Consider the following 19,773-nt stretch of genomic DNA (forward strand, 5'->3'; position numbering starts at 1 on the left):
AAATAACAAATCAACTTTTGTTAAACATGGTTTGGCTTGCAGTCTCTGCAAGGGGTTCTTTGCAGCATAGCTTAGATTACAATAAAAGTGATTTAAGTGGAACCTCTGCTCAGCAGCATTGTAGGTGATATGTTCCCTAGCTTCAGTGTATCCAAAGAGATTGTTGCAAGGTCTTGAATAAACATTTTGTAAGCCTTGCTCTGAAGCAATTTACATCAAGCAGCATTTATTTCAGGGGTGCCAGCTAGTTCTTGTGTAGTTGTGATAGAGCAGGCAATGTTTTCTATCAAATGTGGTGGGAGTAAACAGAATACCTATTAATAATGTGGCAGGAACCAGACTAAACACAATATTTATGGTTCATGCATATGAAAGTCTCATAGATAGTTTACTTATAAAACCCAAATAGGTTCTGTGATTGATGTTTGAAGTGAGTACGAATGCAGGAACAATTTTAAACATTTTTCTCACAGGCATACCTATTCACACACATTTATTCCTCTTGTAATATTAAGGATTGATGCTTTTTTCAGGACAGGCTGAATGCAGAGCTCATCAAAACTGGTTCACCCATTGATATGGGTTTCATGGTAGGGACGATAGCATTGTAGTAAAGAAGTAGAATAAAGCACTCCAAATCCAGCAATAGGAGCAAACTCTCATAATCCTTAATTCTTTTTTTTTTTCCACATTAACATGGGGAAATCCCAAGTTCATCTATTGGTTTCAGTGTTGAAATGGAGCAGCAGATATTAGGTGGTGAGTTGTGTGCTAAGCACCTTAAAACTGAACCTCATCCAACCCCCAAATCTGCAGAATGGAGATGGAAATTTTGTGAAGCGAGGCTTCAGTTGGAGAATTCTTGCTCCTTTTTACTCTTGCACAAATTAGCATAGTTCTAAAAACAGCTTCTAATGCTCATTTCTACTGGCACAGCCACTATTGATCGTGTCCAGAAAGAGGAATGGAAAGACACGACAGAATTGGCAACATTCCCCAGCTGTAGAGTTTGGATCTAAAACTTTGTGAAAGAACAGGATTTTTTGTGTGTGTCTGGAGGTTTGATTTAATCTCTCGTACATGTATGGAAAACTCATAGTGCTGGAGTATGGCTTTTTTCAACAGATAAGATCTATTGGGTCTGGTGCTCCGTGGTGACCGCTTTGGTGAGGAAATTTCCAACCTGGGAAGAGTGGCCTATGCAGCAGCAGCATCTGCAGGAAAGAAGGATCTCCAACCAAGGGACCAAAAGTCAAAGAATATTCCCAATGTTCCCAGACATGGCTCAGCTCAAATATCTCATCTAGGTTTTTTCAAGAACATATTTTTGTTTTCTTTTCAGTTGTTCAGACAGCTGAAGCAGGTATAATACTTAAATCTTGTATTCACTGGATACTGGAAACTTTAGCCATGAAGATTTTGGTCACATTGTGATTAATATTTGCCCATTTTTTGCAATATCTTTTTTTTCTTGTGTTGCAACTCACTCGTTAAACTCATTAAATTTGGTTTTCAACCAAATGCTTGCACCTGGAAGTGCACTTATGATCCTCTACTAGTTTCCATTTTTTTTAATTTTAATCTCTCTGGTCTCTTCAGACAAGACACAGAAAAATTACTGTGTGATTGAGCCAAGAAATATAAGCATTATTATTAAAACCAACTAACATAAATATCACACTGTACGATTTGCAAAAAGGCAACAGATTGGCAACTGGTTGTCCAAACTGTATGGTAAATATGTCCCAGTGATGAGTGGCTTCACAGAAAACAGGAGAGAAAATACCAGAAATAAAAATCAATATTATTTAAAAAGCTCCACTTCTATCCAAAACATTTGCTTTAAATTATATGCTGACATAGTCTGGAAATAACTATGATAGACTATTTTTAAATTAGTAGAACACAAAGGAGTTTCTTCTTTATATTCTTTTTCACCTTAGCAAGTTCTGATTTCTGACTAAATAGACTAAAATAGACTTGGATAAGAATTTATATGTGTGTGTGTACACATGTAGCTACTTTCTTTTGTTATTTAGTTAGTTAGTTAGTTATTTTCTGGTTTGGACTACAGAACTGTGCTCTTGGAAGCAGGTAGTTTCCAGCATTTGAAGAGATCTGTATGTTAAATGAGTTATGTTTTGTATTGCAGGGAAGCATTGCTACATGCATTTTCATGACATTCCTTTCAGGCATCTTTTTTGGGTTTCTTTCCAAAATGTTATGAAGGAGTGATTTGCTTTCATAAAGGAATTGCTCAGCTAAAAATAACAAATATGGTATAGCTAATGTGGAAACTAAGGATGTCAGAGATGATGTGGAAAACATTGGAGCAGACTGTGGGCTGGAAGGATAAACAAGTCCCAGAAAAAGTCAGATGAACTGTTGCAGAAAGCCCAACTTTTTCCAAAGTAAGGACAGTCTGGAGGCCACAGATGACTTTTTGGGGGCCAAGAGACTTTCCTCTGGTTGGAGCATATGAGACAGTTGCTGCCTGGCCAATGCATCCTCACATTGCTCATTTCTGGGCAAAGGATTTGAATGTTGGTGCCCCCAACCCTGCACCCCCACTGTGGGATGGTCGAGTGTCCTCATGCAACCTATCATGTCCTTACAGTTTCAAAGGCAAACACACACCTGTGTCCAGGATGAGCATTTTGTATCATCTTTATAGGCTTTAGCAGTATTAGAGATCTCTGTAGGCACTGAAATTTCTTTATTATCATCCCAGGAAGCCCTGGTAGAAATGCAGATCAGGAGCTGCTGTTTCAGCAGTGCCCCATAAAACTGGCTGACAGTCCTGGGAGATGCCTGCCCTGTTCCCAACATCACACAGTATCTATGCTGCAGGAGGTCCCTCATGACCAGGGGCACTGTCATATGTATGTGTTGTTTCCCTGGTTGTGCCACTAAATATCATGTTGGCTAAGGGTTGACAGACAGCTCTGATGGCATCATCTCTGCTTTTGAGAGCATCCATCTTACCAGATCTCCCAGAGCAGTCCTCCAGTTTGGCCACCAAAATGAAAATTAAACATCCTACCCACCAGGAAAACTAATTTGAAAATACATTTTTAACCCCAGAGCAATCTTTTTACCTGCAAATTTAATTGTGTTCCTTTAAGAAGATATAATTAAGTATCCTTATGGCGGACCATCAGTTTTTACAAAGCATCTCTAGAGCAGATAGACATCATTACTAATACAATTCTTGAAGGTGCAGGCAGGAAAATAAATTGGTTGTCATTGGGACATCATCAATATAATGAAGATCTGACATGTAGACTGTTTCAGATGAAGCAGACATAGAGGAGGGGGAAAAATTGTTAATAAGAACAGCAGACAGGACACCGCAGACTCTTATCTGTCTCATGAAATGTTATTTGCTGCCAACACATCATCACAGTAAAGAAAATCTGCTCTACCTGGGAATAGATGAGAAAAATAAAGTGAAGAGACACTTTCAGGTATGTCCTGAGAAGCTCTGCTGAATAATGCTGGTTGAATCTTTCACTTTTTTATTGCATCTCAGTAGCTGCTTTCATTTCAGGCAGGAAATTGATAGTTTGCCTTGTCTTTTATTTCCTTTTACCGCTACAGCAAAACTGAATCTCTGATTTTTGGAACCAGATCATCTCCAAGAGAAGTCAGTAGCTAACACTGTCATTTAGACAAATACAAAGCAGAGCTGCTTCAAGTTCTACAAAGCCTACGGGGAAATTTGGATGTGCAGCAATGAAGACCCAAATGCCCTCGACTGCCTCGGGGATTTCCGGCACTGTCTGAAGGATGTGGGGGAAAAATTCCAGGGTTGAAAACAGCTGAAAATGTTCCATGATAGTGTCCCAGCTCAGCACTCTTTAGTCTCACTCATCTTACGTGGATTTAAGCATGTGTTTATTGTTAAGGGTAGATGCTAAATTCAACAGGAACACACTTCTTTTCCAAGCAGGGCCATAGCTCCTTTTCTGATTCATGAATTATTTGGGAAATGAACTTAGACTCTTTTGGGTATTTTCTTCCAATATTCATTAGCAAGTTTGGATGTTGTGCACTCTTTTATTTGACTGTTTCCTATTCAATTTAAGTGGTGGATGAACTAAAGCACACAATCTAATTCCTTTTCCCAGTTTTAGATGACTGAAACACACCAAAGGAGAAATTTTTCACTTTGTGTACTTGGAAGAATTTTGAATGAACACTTGCTCTTGTCAATGGGATTAGTGAAGGCATTTGTCAGCGTAGTCACAAAGATCCTCACTTGTCAGGATATGTGTGGGCCAAAGCCCCACAATTCAGAACAAACTGCAAGAAGCCACAGGAGTGATTCCTGATGCATCTAGAGCAGCTTGAAGCACTGTGCACACCCTGGGCTGATCAGGAGGGATAAATAACCCTCCTTTGGCCAGAGAAAGCACAGTAGGCAATGTCAAAGTTTACATGGATCCTGAAAGAGCCAAACCTCAACAGGATCAAAAGTTCAGATAAACATCCTAACACTCAGAGGCCATGAATGCTCTCCAAACCTATCCAAGCCATCTGGGCCCAGCTTATTAACCCAGCAGTGTCATGAGAAATGGTTTTCTCACAAGGTTTCTGATGCTTCCTGTTGTTTGACAGGCAGGAAATACCATCAGCAGAGCCTTTCTTGCTGGAGTTCATCATTTTCAGCGTGAGCAGGAATCAGGGAGTGCAGAGGCAGAGGAAAAAGGCAAAGCAGCATGCTGGGTTTGGGGGAGGGGAGAGAAAGGATACAGAGAATGAAAGTTAATCGAGTTTTCTAATGGCAGAGAAACAGACAAAGCTGGAGAGGTCTCAGCTCTCGTGGGAACAGGCTGCTGTGTCAGGTGGTGGCAAGATGTGTTTCTAGAAGTGGGACTTGCCTCGCTTGTTGCTCCAGCCCAGGTGAAAACATTTCCCTGTGACTGGGGAATGCAGCAGGATGAGAAACTTTGCCAAAATTAAAAGCTGCATGTTCAGTGCTAAAAAAGACTTTGCAGCTCTAAAAAGCATTTTCGCTGTGAGGATCCCAAATCACTAACATTAATTGATATTTTTTGTTACTTTACAGCGTATCTGGCGTCCTGAAAAAGCTCATTGTCCTTTAAAAAAAAATATTTTTTAATTTTCAAGGCTTTGATTAAACACTGGGCTACCTGTTATGCTACATGGCATCACCTCATTGCTCCTGGGTGACGGGACAGCAGCAATCTCCTCTGATGATGGATTCAGCTGTGGCTGGGCTGTTTTGCTACAGAGGAAGCAAATGGAGGATCCTTTGTGTGCAAGTCTGAGGCTGTGTACACATGTGCATGAAATTTCCAAAAGCAAACAACTGGCCTTTCTAAAGCCAAATTCCAAGCAAGAAACCAGCTCAGCAGCTGTGAAAGGTGTCTCTGTGTTTCATTGTTGATAAAAGTACAGCCCGCAGTGACTCAAACCTCAGGATGTGGTGAGAAGCTGAGAAGAAAAGAGAGATAGAGAGTGGGGGAGAAAGGAGAAACAAAGCCTTTGCAGGATGAGGAGTTCAGACACGCCAGATTTCTTTGGCACAGAAGTTGCTGTCATGAGCCTCGCAGACACTTAATGTTTGATTCTCCGCTTTCTTTTCACTTGGCGCTGAGCGTGAAGATTTTGAAAACAGCATCACAAAGTGATTTAAATTGCAAAGCTGACCTGCGAGTGACATAAACAGCATCTCCTTCTTATGCTACAAGTTGGTTGTGCAGGCAGATACCTGCCATGTGAGGGCTGTCATCATTCTGTCGCTAACCTGCGTCTGCTCATGGTGACATAAATGTTGATGATCACTTTCCTCCACACCAGCCCTTTCTTGAACTCTTCTGGGAAAGCAGAAGGCAGCTGCCTGAAGGACAGGGACTTGGCTTGGAAAAAGGGAAAATATAATCTGGAAGCTGAATTCTGGAAGTAAGCATTGATTTCCTATCAGAGAGGTGAAACGTTCAAATTTGCTATGCTACTTTGGCTTGAAAGGCATTTACCCGGTCACTAGAGCTACCAGGTGTGATGTGTTCAGATAAGATAACACTTCAGAATTCATTCTCAGGCCCCAGATTTTACTTCACCAGCTCCAGCAATGTGCAGCATCCAGCAAGGCTTCTTGCTGAAGGAGCTGGAGCGACTTGAAGCTTGATGGCCTCAGTTTCTCCTGTGTTGCTGTTGTCAGACATTCAGCTATGGAAGCACTAGTTCAGGCATGAGGAAGGAATGAAGCTGTCCCATAGCAGATGGTACCAAACTAGCAGAACAGGTCTTTTTTTCTACTGAATATGTGTTTTCCTTCACTTGCAGTGAAAGAGGAATGCAGCTATAATATGAATGAATGAGAGCAGAACAATATAAGGGATGAAGAAAGTAAGAAATGGAGCAAATAGCAAGAAGACTGTGTGGGCTTGTCTCTCCTGGCAGGTCTGATAAATCCTGTTGAGTTGACAGATACTGATTTAGCACCCAGACACAGTCTCCACTCTCCAGAGGAAGATTTAAAAAGTCAACCTGAGCCTCTGTAGCAGTGATTTTCACAGTGCTGGTGCTGGGGAATCCAGGAGCTGCTCAGACAAGGTACTAGGAAAATAACTAAGAAAAGCAAGTCCATTTTTGATAGACTTGCATTGCTACACCTGCTCCAGGAGGCCTTTGCAGAAGCCCAAGAGGTCCACACCTGGAGAGAGTGAAATGAGTGCTCTGTAATCACTGAGGAATATTTAGGCTTCAATGGCTGGTCCAGAGCAGGAGCCAAACCAAGCTGCTCTGCATCATCTTCGTAGATGATGATGATGATGAGAGTGGGATATCAGCAGCCCTGTCTTTGAGAATAGCAGATTGTATCTGGTTGCTTTAACCCCCAAAAGTTCAAGTAAGTCATGTGAAGTCTGCCTGGAAAGAACCAGATCCAAGAAAAATTTCAGGGGTGCTACCTCAGTAATCACTGACACCTGCTCCGTGCCATGTGTTGTGGTCCCTGTTTTTTCCTAGCCAATCATTCAGAAAAGCTGACTGCAATCAGGAGCGTATCAGATGCAGCTTCTCCAGGGACTGATACTCAGTGGGCATGAGGAGAAGCCAAAGTCTTGACATAACAAGTTAGCGGCTGCCACCTGCTTCTTCTTTAGGTCTTTTTTTGGGTCAGCTCTGAAGCAGTGTAACAGCTCTTTACAAAGCTGAAAGAGAAATGCTCATTTTAATATTCAAATGTTCTTATACACACACACGGGCATGTGTGTGGCTACAACACAAAGATAACATAAAGGTGTTTATCACTATTTCTTGTGTGGCTCTGATTTTGGATAGTGCTAGACCTTTATCTCCATAAATGAATACCAGTATTAGATCTGATCTCTGATTGTATTCTCACAACCAGTTAACCCCCAAACATTTCTTGATGTCTTTGATTAGAATAAAAGTCAAACAAAACAACCAAAAGCAAACAAAGTGGTTGATGGAGTCTTGCTACCCACTTGCTGGTGGTTAGGTGTAGAACTGGGTAAGCCAGTCATGGCAAACTTCTGATGATTTTAGCCCTGTCTAAATTTTCTCACTGTCCTGAGAACAGGCTTTATTTTTGTTTTTTTATATATATTTATATTCTTTGACATTTTAAAAACATATTTTGTATAAACCTGTTTCGACACACTGGTAGTAAAGTAGTTTTAGCTGTGTTCATGGCAGTATTTGTGTGATGTTCAGTCTTGTAAATCATGTAGTGCTGTATATGCTTATACTGAGATAGCTGAAAACTCCATAAAAGAGAGGGTAAAAAAATCAGATTTTTACATGGTTAGGTAGGTACTAACCTAAATTGTTGGAAGGATTCAAGGGTGGACAGCATGACCTAGTGTTGTATTAGAGGAATGTTTTTAATCCTTCATAATTTCTTTCCAGATTATGGTAAGGCTTTAGTCCCCTTTAATAACAATGTATGTCTTAAAATATTTTACCTTTACTCTTTTTTCTTGTTTTGATGATTTTCATATGAACAAAGGAGCCCCTTGCTGTAATACAGCTGTCTCTTGGGTGAAATATTTGTAGTTAAATCAACACTGAAGTCAGACCTCTGTTTTAGACAGAAACAAAATCAGGAAAGAGAATTGGATGGAGAAGCAAAATTTGGCTTGGGAGGGAACTCTTCACAGAGTACCATGACACCTTCAGTAAGGCAGTGGGTTCAGAGCTCTCATTGCTTGAGATTTACCTGAACTAAATGCGTGAACTTTAAGGAGAGTAGCAATGAAAGAAAAAAATTGCTTAAGAGGTCCATCAGCCCTGGAAAACAGAAGCATTTAAAAAATGTTTTCATCTTCTTTGACCAATGATATCCAACAGTGATGTACAATTACTTATTGGTTTGCTGTATCTGAAAAACAAAGCTTTCACCTTAAACCTGTTTAAAGTATAAAACAAGAGAATGCAATAATTTTTAAATTAATCATTAGCTCAGCAGCAGGGTTTTCTCAGGCTGTTTTGAGGGAAGGGAAAGAAATGTTTTTTAAAAAGTAGAGTTTTGCCTCAGGGCTTGGAAACCTATTTTTCAGGCTGTTTAGCTTTTGTCATTCTTAGTGCATCTGCTGAAATTAGCTTCATACAGTGAAATAAATAGGAAATATTGCCCCAGGGTCCTCTTTTTTTTCAGAAGGGACTTTGAAATAAGTAAGGGAGCTGCCTTTGTCACAGATAAACATATGCAATGAATGAGCTATTTAGTAAATATGGTGGTTAAGGAGGATAATTTCTGATACCAGCTCTTTATAAGCAATAACTTGATGTGACTCCCTATCTCCAGTCTGTTTCTATTCCTATTCCCAGTATTTTTCTTGATTCCCTCAGTCACATCCTTTCCTAAATGGAGAAAAATCTGGTGCTTAATTTACACGTTGTTCCCCTGTGTGCATGAATTAAACTGTTATCAACAAGAGGATGCCTTCTCCTGTATTGAATCTGGATTTTGCTAGTACATCCATTACCCTTATATCACAGAAAACTGTTGACAGATGTGTTTGTTCATAAAAGAATCAGTTTATCTTGGTTAAATGTTTGTATCACAGTCCGAAGCCTTGCACATCCCATCTCTGGTCCAGAGTCCTTCTGAAGCACCACCAACATCCTTTAGATCAAGCAGGAAAGGCATTCTAGTAAGTGACTTTTTTTAAAGAAGATGTTTTTGTGTTGTCAACAAACATACCTTGCTATCACTGATTTTTCTTGAAAAGTTAAATTTAAAGATTTCTAGAATCTAGAATAGACAAACCAGACTTATTTGTCTTTTTGTCTAACTTTCACCTCTAGGATATTTTCTGAGAAATTAAAATGCACATCACAGCTCACCCTGGCATGCACTCTAACTCCAATCAACATTTCTAAGTATCACAATAATGATAATAATGATGGCCACTGCTTCCCACCTGTTTGGTGCAGGAAAAGAGCTGACTGCCACAGAGTGCGCTATGAGATTTATTCCTAGATTAGTTCTTCTTCTCTCTCAGAGGTAAAATAGGTCAATATTCTATTATAGTCCTAACACTATTAACTTTCTTCCCTTATACATTTTGATATTTCAGAAAAAAAAGCCCAGTGAAAATAAAAAAATGAACTTCAGAAAAATTACTGATCTCAGATGTAATTTTAAGTTTTCTCAATTCATATTTTAGACTCAATGGAATATTTTGGACTCAAATGGAAGAAAACAAAGCAGATCCTGGTGCTTGTGGTTATTTTCATTGGGAACAAAACCACCACAATGTCTTTCCTAAAACCAGATTAATATTATTATTTATTGCAATACCACCCCCTTTTTGGTAAGTGCTAGTCCAGAAATCTGTGCCTCTCCTGCAGTTATATTGAAAGCTGTGTACTCCACAATCTTAGTCCCTTCTCTGGGACAAGAAAAGAAAACACTGAGCTGCCAGCATGAGAATGTATTTTCTGGGTAGACTAAACCTCCCAGTAGGCACCCACATATATTAATACAAAATTACTATAAATGTCTTGTCCATTTATTCTGATTACTCTAACAGAGAGCCTTGAGTGGTTTCTGTTGCCTTCTCTGACAGAAGAGAAACTGCTCTAAAGGGAAGAAATTCTTCTGTCTGTGTCCAAGGTTCAGGCAATCTGTTGGAAAGAATAAAAATGACACAGAGAAATTAATATCTTGTTTCAGCAAAGTCTGAATCACCATCTGCAAAATTTTGTATGAATCAGCATCTTTTTTTTTTTTCTTTTTCTTTTTTTTTTTTTTTTTCATTACCAGGGATGCTAACTCTAGGATAAACCAGGTTAAGGTGCACTGGTGATCCAGCACTGGAGAACTGCTGATGTGAAACTGGTCTTGCCCTGCACTGCTCTGCCCTGCCATGTCCTGTCTTTTCCTGCCCTGTCTTGCCCTGCCCTGCCTTGTCCTGCCCTGCCCTGCCTTGTCCTGCCCTGTCCTGTCCTGTCCTGTCCTGTCCTGTCCTGTCCTGTCCTGTCCTGTCTTGTCCTGCCCTGCCCTTTCCTGCCCTGCCCTGCTCTGCTCTATCCTGCCCAGCCCTGTTCTGCCCTGTTCTGCCCTGTCCTGCCTTGCCCTGCCCTGTCTTGCCCTGCCCCGCCCTGCCTCGCCCTGTCCCACCCAGTCTTGCCCATCCCAGTCTTGCCCTGTCCTGTCCTGTCCTGTCCTGTCCTGTCCTGTCCTGTCCTGTCCTGTCCTGTCCTGTCTTGTCTTGTCTTGTCCTGCCCTGCCCTGCTCTATCCTGCCCTGCCCTGTTCTGCCCTGTCCTGCCTTGCCCTGCCCTGTCTTGCCCTGCCCCGCCCTGCCTCGCCCTGTCCTGCCCAGTCTTGCCCATCCCAGTCTTGCCCTGTCCTGTCCTGTCCTGTCCTGCCCAGCACTTCCCGGCTCTCCCTGGCCCAGCCCTCCCCTCCCCGGCCCTGCCCGGTTCTCCCCAGCCCGGCTCTGGTTGGTCTGGGTTTCCTCGTCAGTCCCCAGCTCTCTCTGGCCCGGCCCTCCCCGGTCTGGCCTGGCTCTCCCTGGCCTTGGTCTCCCCAGCCCGTCCTTCCCCGGCTCTCCCCTGCCTTCCCTGGTTTGAAACTTTTATTCACCGTAGGTTTTTCTTCCAGAGTGTCACTTTTTACTTGAAATCTTAATATTTCACATAGTTTATATCTTAAGGAGTCTTAATTCTCTAAATCTTAATTTAGAATCAATAAATTTCTTTAAGGTAACAGAAAGACTTAACACTGATTCTTGTGGACTGTGAAGGAAGCCCATGGAGATGTGTTTCTCCTGTTTGGGTACATGGAAACAATGGAAATTACATCCATGAATTGATTACAGCTGGTGATATGCAGAGAGGGCCATGTGGTCCTGGCCAAGAACTTGCCCAGTTGTGGGCAGGAGAGATGTGATGGTGACCCCCTCATACCACCACCAGGCTAGAAAGGGTTAAAGAGCACCAATTAATCTGCAGTCAAGCAGCTGAGGCAAATTAACCCCAAAGATTAGGCCATAAGGGCTGTGGTGAGACACAGCTTCAGTTTGTCTGGAAGGGAGTACCTGTAGGTTCTGCACTCTGGGAGAAGACTTGGGGGCTTCACAGTTGGGACCATAAGGTGTTCTATTCCAGTTTAAAGGGAGCTGCTCCGGAAAAAAGAGGTGTTCGAATGGCTGCTTTTTTAAATGTGAGTAATTGTGATGCTTAAATACAATGTTCATTTTCATTTCTGTTCATTTCTATAAGATGCTTTCTTATCCTTGAGCTGCAGTCTGGTATGTGTTTATTTGGTTGAGGTTTTTCTGCTTTGTAGAGGGAGGGGGGAGCACCAGGTGTTTTAGCTGGTCCCAATTTATTTTACTTCCCCATATCAGGGCAAGAAAGAAAGAGCAAGAGCTCTTTAGCTGTCTGGGCTTTTTGGGGGGGGCTTCTATGTGCTAGGGTCAAGCTGTTGGGAGGCTTGATGTAGGGTACCTGCAGATCTGAAAGCTGTAGAAACAGTGTTGTGTGGGATCCAGGGCTGCAGAGCAGTTTGATGCTCTGATTATTGCTGAGGTTTGGGGGTCTGTGGTTCCTCTGGAGCAGTGGTGGCAAGGAAGGAGGGCTGGAGTACTGACCAGAATTTCTATTTTCACTTTTCCAGTGCTCCCCAGTAAAGTGTTTTAGGGCATCTCTGGAGAAAGGGAAGGAGAAACAAAACTGAAGTGGTTTCTGTAGTCCATTGCTAGAAAGTAAATCCTGCATTTGTTCTGTGAAGAGAAGGATTGAGTGTATTTTGGTATCTGGCTTCCCAAAGAATTGAAAAAAGAGGCAAAGAAATAACTTAAAAAAAAGAAAAGCACACAAACCCTTACAAAGATCCAAAGTGTAGGCCCATTTTTGTTTTCCTGCCTCCTAAAGCTCATCACACCTTCAAACATTCCTGGCTGAGGTAGATATTTAAAAACAAACAAACAAAAACCAGACCATAATCCTGTCTAATTTGGATTCACAGAGCCCAATCCTATCCTAAACGACCAGAGCTTCCTGGATTTGCTTGCCAGGCAGTTGGCATATCTTGCAGCTTAGCTAAAACTAACAAGAATGCATTTCATTATCCTGGAGATGTGCTCAACTGAGCCATCCATCCCCCCCATATCTGACCTTGGTTGGAGTGGAAGGATTTCTAGGTAGCAGCTTGCTCAACCCTAACACTGAATACTGGGTGGAAGGAGGCTGCAAACCAAGCTGGGAGAATAATTCCACTACAAATTGCTGCAAGTGTTAAAGCTCCAGGGAGCAGGTTTAATGCTTTGCCTCAGCTCCTGCACTGCTTTGTCAGGCTATAGTTTATGGGCACAGCTGGATGATGGTGAGGGAAGGCAGGAAGGGAAGGCTGTACTGCACTTAAATTTGTAGGGAAAAAAAATTTGCATTTTTCAGGCTTTCCTTGGTGTTGATTCATCCCTGTAAATTCAGATGCATGGGGGAGAGATGCAGGGTATGAGTGAGGAAGCTTTAATCCAGCTTGCACTGATCAAGAATGTGGGAACCAACACCTTATGTGCTTTATAAACAGCAAAATAAGTTTTCAGCAGCTTGGTTTGGAATTTGGGTGGCCACATGTAACCACCAGTGGTGAGCTTAGCTTTCTGGGCAAAAAAAACCCCTTATGACTTCAAGTTTGTATTTGCCTCAGATTTCAAATGGTGAAAAGGGGAGGGGGGAGTGTATAAATGCCAACTCAGCAAAATAAATGGTTCACACAGATCAAGCAATGTCAGGAGTGAAACCTGACTCACTGAGAGCCTCTTGTGCATTAAGTGCATGTGCTGTAGTGACAGAAGAAAATCCCTGCTACTTCATTATAATACAGTCACCAGGCTGCTTATTCCAGGCTTTAGAGATGAAAACTCCAAGAGGAAAGGGACAGCAGTACCTCTCTAAAGATTTAAGTGGAATCTGCAACTTGGGAAGTTGTACTCAAGCTGTATCCCTGCAGGACAGATGTGGTTCCAGGGCAGTACTGCAGAGCTGGGAGGTACTGGCATCCCCTCTTGGGTGGGAGAACCTGGAGGAGTTGCAATCCCAAGTGGAGCTGGGAAGGAAGTACCTTAAGGTCATCTGTTTCTGTTAGCTTGTGTGGAAATGCTTATCTCACCTGGCAGGCTTTGCCAAGCTTTACTTAGGAAATATAAACACTTTCTTGAGGTTTCCAGTATTTATTTCTGCTCTCCTCCCACCCATTCCTGTCCCCAGTGTCAGGATCACTCTCTAGATCTCAAAGATGGTGAGCAAGGGCTGCCTGAGTGCCTGAGTTCTTGCCAGTATTCACTCCTCTTGCTTATGTTAGTCCTCTTTTGGGGGGGAGGAGGAAAGCAACATGTTCCTGTAAGGCTCCCAGAAAGGCTCATGGTGCTGGGGTGGGCTCTGCCCCTTCACTTCTGACAAATTCAGCTCTCAGCAAGGCTAAGATCTGGTTCTTTGGTTTTTGAGCAGTGTAACTTCTCCAGGCCCAAATCTGTTCATTGCTCAGCTGTTACTGACTCTTAAAAAAGGTCAGAAAGTGGAAAACTCAACAATGGGAAATACTAGGAACACTCTTCCAGGAAATCCGAAACCCCAAGACCCACCTAATGAAACTCCATAAACTGTTCACAGCTGCACCAAACAGATAAGTTGTTCAGATGGCAAAAATCCTCTGTGCTGATCTAATGTTTCTTCAGACTGTTTCTGGACACCCAAAGCTGTGTAAGTTGTGGCTTGCTTGGCCGTGTTTTCAGCTTGCCAGCCTGGCTCCTGTGCCAGGCTTGGGTGCTGCCAGGGCAGCTGTGGGAAAGCTGGAGAGGGACTTTGTACAAGGGTGTGTAGTGATAAGGACAAGGGCCAATGTCTTCAAACACAAATAGGGAAGTTTTAGATTAGATTTTAGGAGAAAAATTATTACAATAAGTGTGGTGAGACACAGGAACAAGTTGCTCAGAAATTGTGGCTGCCTCATCCCTCCAAGTGTTGAAGGCCAGGCTGGATAGGTCTTTGAGCATCCTGGGCTAGTGGGAGGTGTCCCTGCCCATACAGGGGGGTTGGAAGGAGATGATCTTTAAGGTCCCATCCCAACCCAAACTGTTCTGTGGTTCTTTATGTCCCATGGGGTCAGGATATGCTGACACCTGCAGAGGTGCAGGAGCTCCTGTATCTTGTAGCTGGCTTTATCCAGCCCAAAAGCAGGGGCAAAGTGAGGTATCAGTGCTCTACCCCTTGTGGGGTAGAATCTAGACCTTGTGCCTTTAGAATCACTGGAAATAATTTCAGGGAAATCTAGAAGCTGTGCTGAAAACATTTGTTGCTTCAAATTGCAAAGAATTTGAGAGCTTTTCCAGAGCCCTTCTGCGTGCTTTGCCACAGCAGGTGAGGAAGCTTGGCCTGAGGAGGGAGGTGGTAAGTGAGGTGCAGGGGATTTACTGGGAGGGAGGAACTTTGATCCTGTCAAAAAGAAAAAGGGTCTTCTCCCCATGCAGCAAAAGAGGTAGCATCTCCATCAAGTGGCTGAGAGGTGGAAGATCCTCTGCAGCCAAAGCAGCTTCTCACCCTCCATCTTCCTGCAGTTGGCTGTTCTAGACATCCCATTTAAAGGTATTTTAGTGATGCTTATCTGAGGCATCCTTATTTTACACACTCTGATTGTTCAGTTTGGACTGTTTTGCTCTTGAACACCCTCCTAAGGTAAACGGAGCAGATCCAAGTGAATGTTCCTGACAATTTAATGAGCAAACACTTTAGCAGCCCTGAAAATGAAATGCCTACACATCACGTAAATTCATTTCACAGTGTTTATGTATTTATGGAAATGTCTTTGAATTATACTCCCAGCTCTAGTAGAGATGATTTCTTCTTCCATTACAAAGCAGGTTACGTGGTGATAACTTCTAGACCCCTATGAGCTACTGGAGCATGTAATTATCTTGTTCCACTTATTAATGATGAAAGGTCTGTGCAAGTCCCAGAGTAGCTTTATGTACTATGCTCAGTAATTTAAAGAGGCTGTATCAATTTAATTTGGTTTAAAATTTAGTTGACTTTAATCTTCAAATATGGAATATAAATGTTTTGGGATATTTTAAACTTCTCAAAATTTTAAATGCTTATGTAGTACTGCAAATCTGAACTTAACATTGTTGTGCTGAGGTTTGAAACTTAGCAAGTGGACTATAAGCAAAAGAATCTGACCTGGCTCTACTCTGTAATTCATAATGCAAACAAATATCAAGCTAACAGAAATTAGGGCTAAGGCTTTTGATTTTGAATTAATATTATTGGTAATGGAAGAAATGTTAAAAAAAAAAAAAATATGTTCACGTTCTTGGAAGGTGGCCAATTTGTACAATTCTGGGCTAGAGATCTGCAAACCTCTGTTCCCCAACCTTCCTAAAATGGCATCCCTAGTTTTATCATGTCTCCTAGCTGTAATCCTGCTCCTCCAGTCTGCCATAGTAATGCTAATTAGTTCTGTATGTAAATAAACTATTGTTGACAGGACACTTTCAGCAATTCACAGATGACTCATGGAGAGAGAGGGAGGTTTTAAAAATGATTTATCCATAAACAGAGATTCCATATGTCCTAATCTGGCATGGATTTTTCTCCTTCTCTTTATAGCAAGGAATGTGTGTATGCCTGTATAGAAGGGCTATAATGTGACAATTTGTCTCGGACTGAAACCATGATTTATGGTACTTAACTGGAGACCACAGAGGTAAAATGAACAGCAGCCTGCATTTAATCATGTGAATTTTCAAATATTTCTTTTGCTTGGGCAAATGTGTTTTTGTTTCTTTTTGGAAACATTCATCTGTAGGGTTGGTTCCTGTGGAGTTGTCCAAAATTATTGGAGGCATTCTAGTGAGCTGCATGCACGGGATGGGAGAAGAAGCACAGATAGGGGACACCTCTTCAGAAGGTTTGAGTGTAAAAGGTCCTAGCTGAATATACTTCTTGTAAGGCTGCTGTTATCAACACATCCCTGAAGAAGAGACGCCTATGAGGTGTACAATACCCATTTCTGGAAATTGGGGCATATTGCACTGATCTCAGATAAATGCTGTAAGAAATCCAGGAAGAGGAGAAAAATTAATGGTGAACAGTTAGAGTTGAAATGCTGTTCCTTTCTCCTGCAGGGCCTGATTCTTGTTGCCTTTAGTGCCCTGATACTCTTCTAGCCCCAAGAGTAGTTCTGATGATGAAAGTATTTGAAGCAAACACATTTTGCAGCATTTGTAAACTTCCCTGGGAATGAAGTACCTTGTCTCTTGGCTTCTTATTTTTACCCTTGTCTGAACTACATTATATATTCTGGTGATGCAGTTTGTTCTCCCTGTCTCTTCCTTTTGCCTCTTGCTTTCTCCTTTTGATTTTAGCCTGGGGTTACTCATGTTATACCTAGCTATTACAAGTAATTTCTCTAACTTGCTTGTCGTACTCTTTTAAATCAAACCCAGGGTTCTCCTAACCACAAGATTTCAGGATATGGAGCTTTGGGTAAAACAACCAGAAATCATGAGTTGTTGATGGGTAGAAAATGGCAGCATGGATTACTTGAAAAGACAGATTAAAAACCCACAAACCAGTGGCAGGTGGTGTTTGGGCCTTCATAATTTGAACAAGACAATGCTGCACATGTGAACCATAAAATGGGATGAAAGTAAGAGCTACTGGCAGTGAGCTGTGATGCCAGAACAAGAGCAAAAAAAGCTGAATTTTGTCCATGAGTAGGGGCAAAGCTGGCACCTGTGGAGAATAAGACTGGCTGCTTATTCATGGCAAAGATACCAGCTTTCCTGACAGTGGAACTGGAGCCCCATTTCTTCCTTCAAAAAAAGAAAGCTCTCTAGGGGTGACAGCAGTTTAATCAGGATGGGTTCTTGCAGCCTTTGGGCTGAGTCCTGGTGAGGCTGCCAAGGAAGTGCCAGGGAAGGGGAGATTTGTCTGCTGCAAACTCCTGTCTGCTGGGAATTGGAGCTGGTGCATTGGCAGAGCTGTTTGTGGGAAAGGCAAAGCCAGATCTGCTTTTTCCTTCTCTCTTGAATTGCACTGACTTTCCCCTCTCAGGTTGTGTAGGGAGAAGAACCAAAGGCACTAAGTTGGATTAATCAAATGAGAGGATCCCTGGCCTGATCTGATTTTTTTTTTTTTTTTTTTTTTTTTTTTTGGTTCATGGCCTGGCTTTGAAGCCCTGAGCCTGACAGTTGTCACTTGCTACTAGCACTAGCCAGAGTTTATTAGTGAAACCTGCTGGTCCCAATAGGCTCCCTTCCAGCTGCTGCTCCTTTGTCTGATGTATGAGTCTGAGAGCATCCTTCAGCATCCATGACAGGATTCAAGGATCTAATGTTTGCCTGCAGTAATATTCATAATAATGAAAATAGGATTTTCTGAAGTTGTCTCTCGTATCCTGAATCTAAAGATTGTAGTTCTCAGCTGTAAAACTTCTGGCCTTCTCTGCTCTTGAGGTCACATATGAGCTATGAAAAAGGAAGGTGACTAGGGATTATTTTATTTTATTTTGTAAGGAACTATGATGGAATCTCAGAAATGTAGAATTTGAGCCCAAACATAGGGATAGAAAAAATGATTACTTGAGAAGGAGCTGGGAGTTGGATATGTGATTTGATTGGTTTCTGATGTTGGCAAACTTGTGGGAATTCAGGCACAGGTATTTAGGTTTTACAAATCCAGCAGTGACTGGATCTGTTTACAGAATAGATCATAGTAAACTCTCAAAGGCTAGTTTGGATCTGGAGGCTGATTCAGCTCAATAGTTCCTATTGCTAATATACATGACTGTCTTCAGCTTTTGTTTCCCAGCTAGGCATTTCTGTTCTAAACACACAGTGATGACTGAAGTGAAATAAAAGCAGATTTTTGGGAGGCAGAGCAGAAATTTGGGTGTGGAGTAGAGGCAGCATTTGCCCAGCACTGTTAGAACTTTAATTTTTCCCCTCTGTAAGCATGTGGCCACTGACAGAAGGATCACTAGATGAAATGTTTGATGCTGTTGTCATTAATTACCATTTGAAAGCTGAAATGAAGAGATCAGTTGCTTGGTTGCTGTGGGGTGAGTAATGTGTGTTTATAAAGTGGTGATCTGCTGCCTGCCAGCATACCTTGGCTACCTGTACTTACTGGGTTTAGCCACAGAAAGCTTAGGGTTATGTTGCATTTGATCCATTAAAAAAACAAACAAACAAACAAAGGCAAGGGAGATTCTTTCCCCTTTCTTTATACAAACTCTTAAATGAGCAATATCCCCAAAACAAGCTGAGCAAAACAGTAGCAAAGTAGTTTGGCCAAAAAGGGTAATCCCAGAGGGCAGTAATGCTCAGTTTGCTGGCACTACCTAAGAGCACATTTAGACAGTGAAAGGTGGAGTTAGAGATATGGCTAGGGGTTATTTGGTATAATTTTTCAGGAAGTTTTGAACATTACTGGAAAGTCAGGTGCCCAAGGAGCCTTGTGCTTCCCCAAAGTGATGGCTGCTCTATGAGCTTGCATTTGACCACTCATGCAGAAATGTCAAGGATTCCCTATATACTGGAAAAGCTTCAATTGTGGGAAATTGCAGCCAAGTCAAAGCAAGATCAAAGCATCGGATATCTTCTGCTCCAAGCTAAGGCTTATATTTAATTGCTTTGAGGCAGAAAATGTGGCTGCATTTGGAAGTGTAAGTGCAGAACCACAGAGGATTCATTTCCTACTCCCAACCCTCTGCCCAGCCCTTCTGCTGTTATAAACATTGAGAGACAGGCTGGTGATGTGAAAATCTTGTGATATTCCTCCTGGGAGCTTTTTGTTCCAGCGTCTAAAATGTGAAATTAAAATTTGCCCTGTGTGTAGCTCTTCTACATGTGTAAGAACTCTGAGCAGAAATGACAGGATTATGGCCAGAGCTGATTAATTAACCAGTTAAAGAATTTTTGCAGAAATGCTTTGTAAGAATCCTTCCAAAAACAGATTCTAGTGTTGTTCTTCCCTTCTATGTTCTTTCAGAGTCAACCAAATTACTCTTCTTAACAGCTCTGAACTGATATAAGTGGACGGATTCTTGCCTGTCCTTCAGTACCATGACACTTCAAACACTGGAGTTTAGGCTTTGATATGAAGGTGGTGTCTTCCTGGAGGGAACCTTGTAACTACCACAAGGACTCCACTCTTGTCAGTCTGTCCAGACTTGCAAGTGATGGCTGCCAAGCAGCTGCTGCTTTTGACTTGTGTGCCTGACAAGATCATCCCTTGGCTACAGGAATGGGGAGTAGCATGG

Source organism: Calypte anna, chromosome 10 (genome assembly GCF_003957555.1).
Source record: "Calypte anna isolate BGI_N300 chromosome 10, bCalAnn1_v1.p, whole genome shotgun sequence".
Classification (NCBI taxonomy): Eukaryota; Metazoa; Chordata; class Aves; order Apodiformes; family Trochilidae; genus Calypte; species Calypte anna.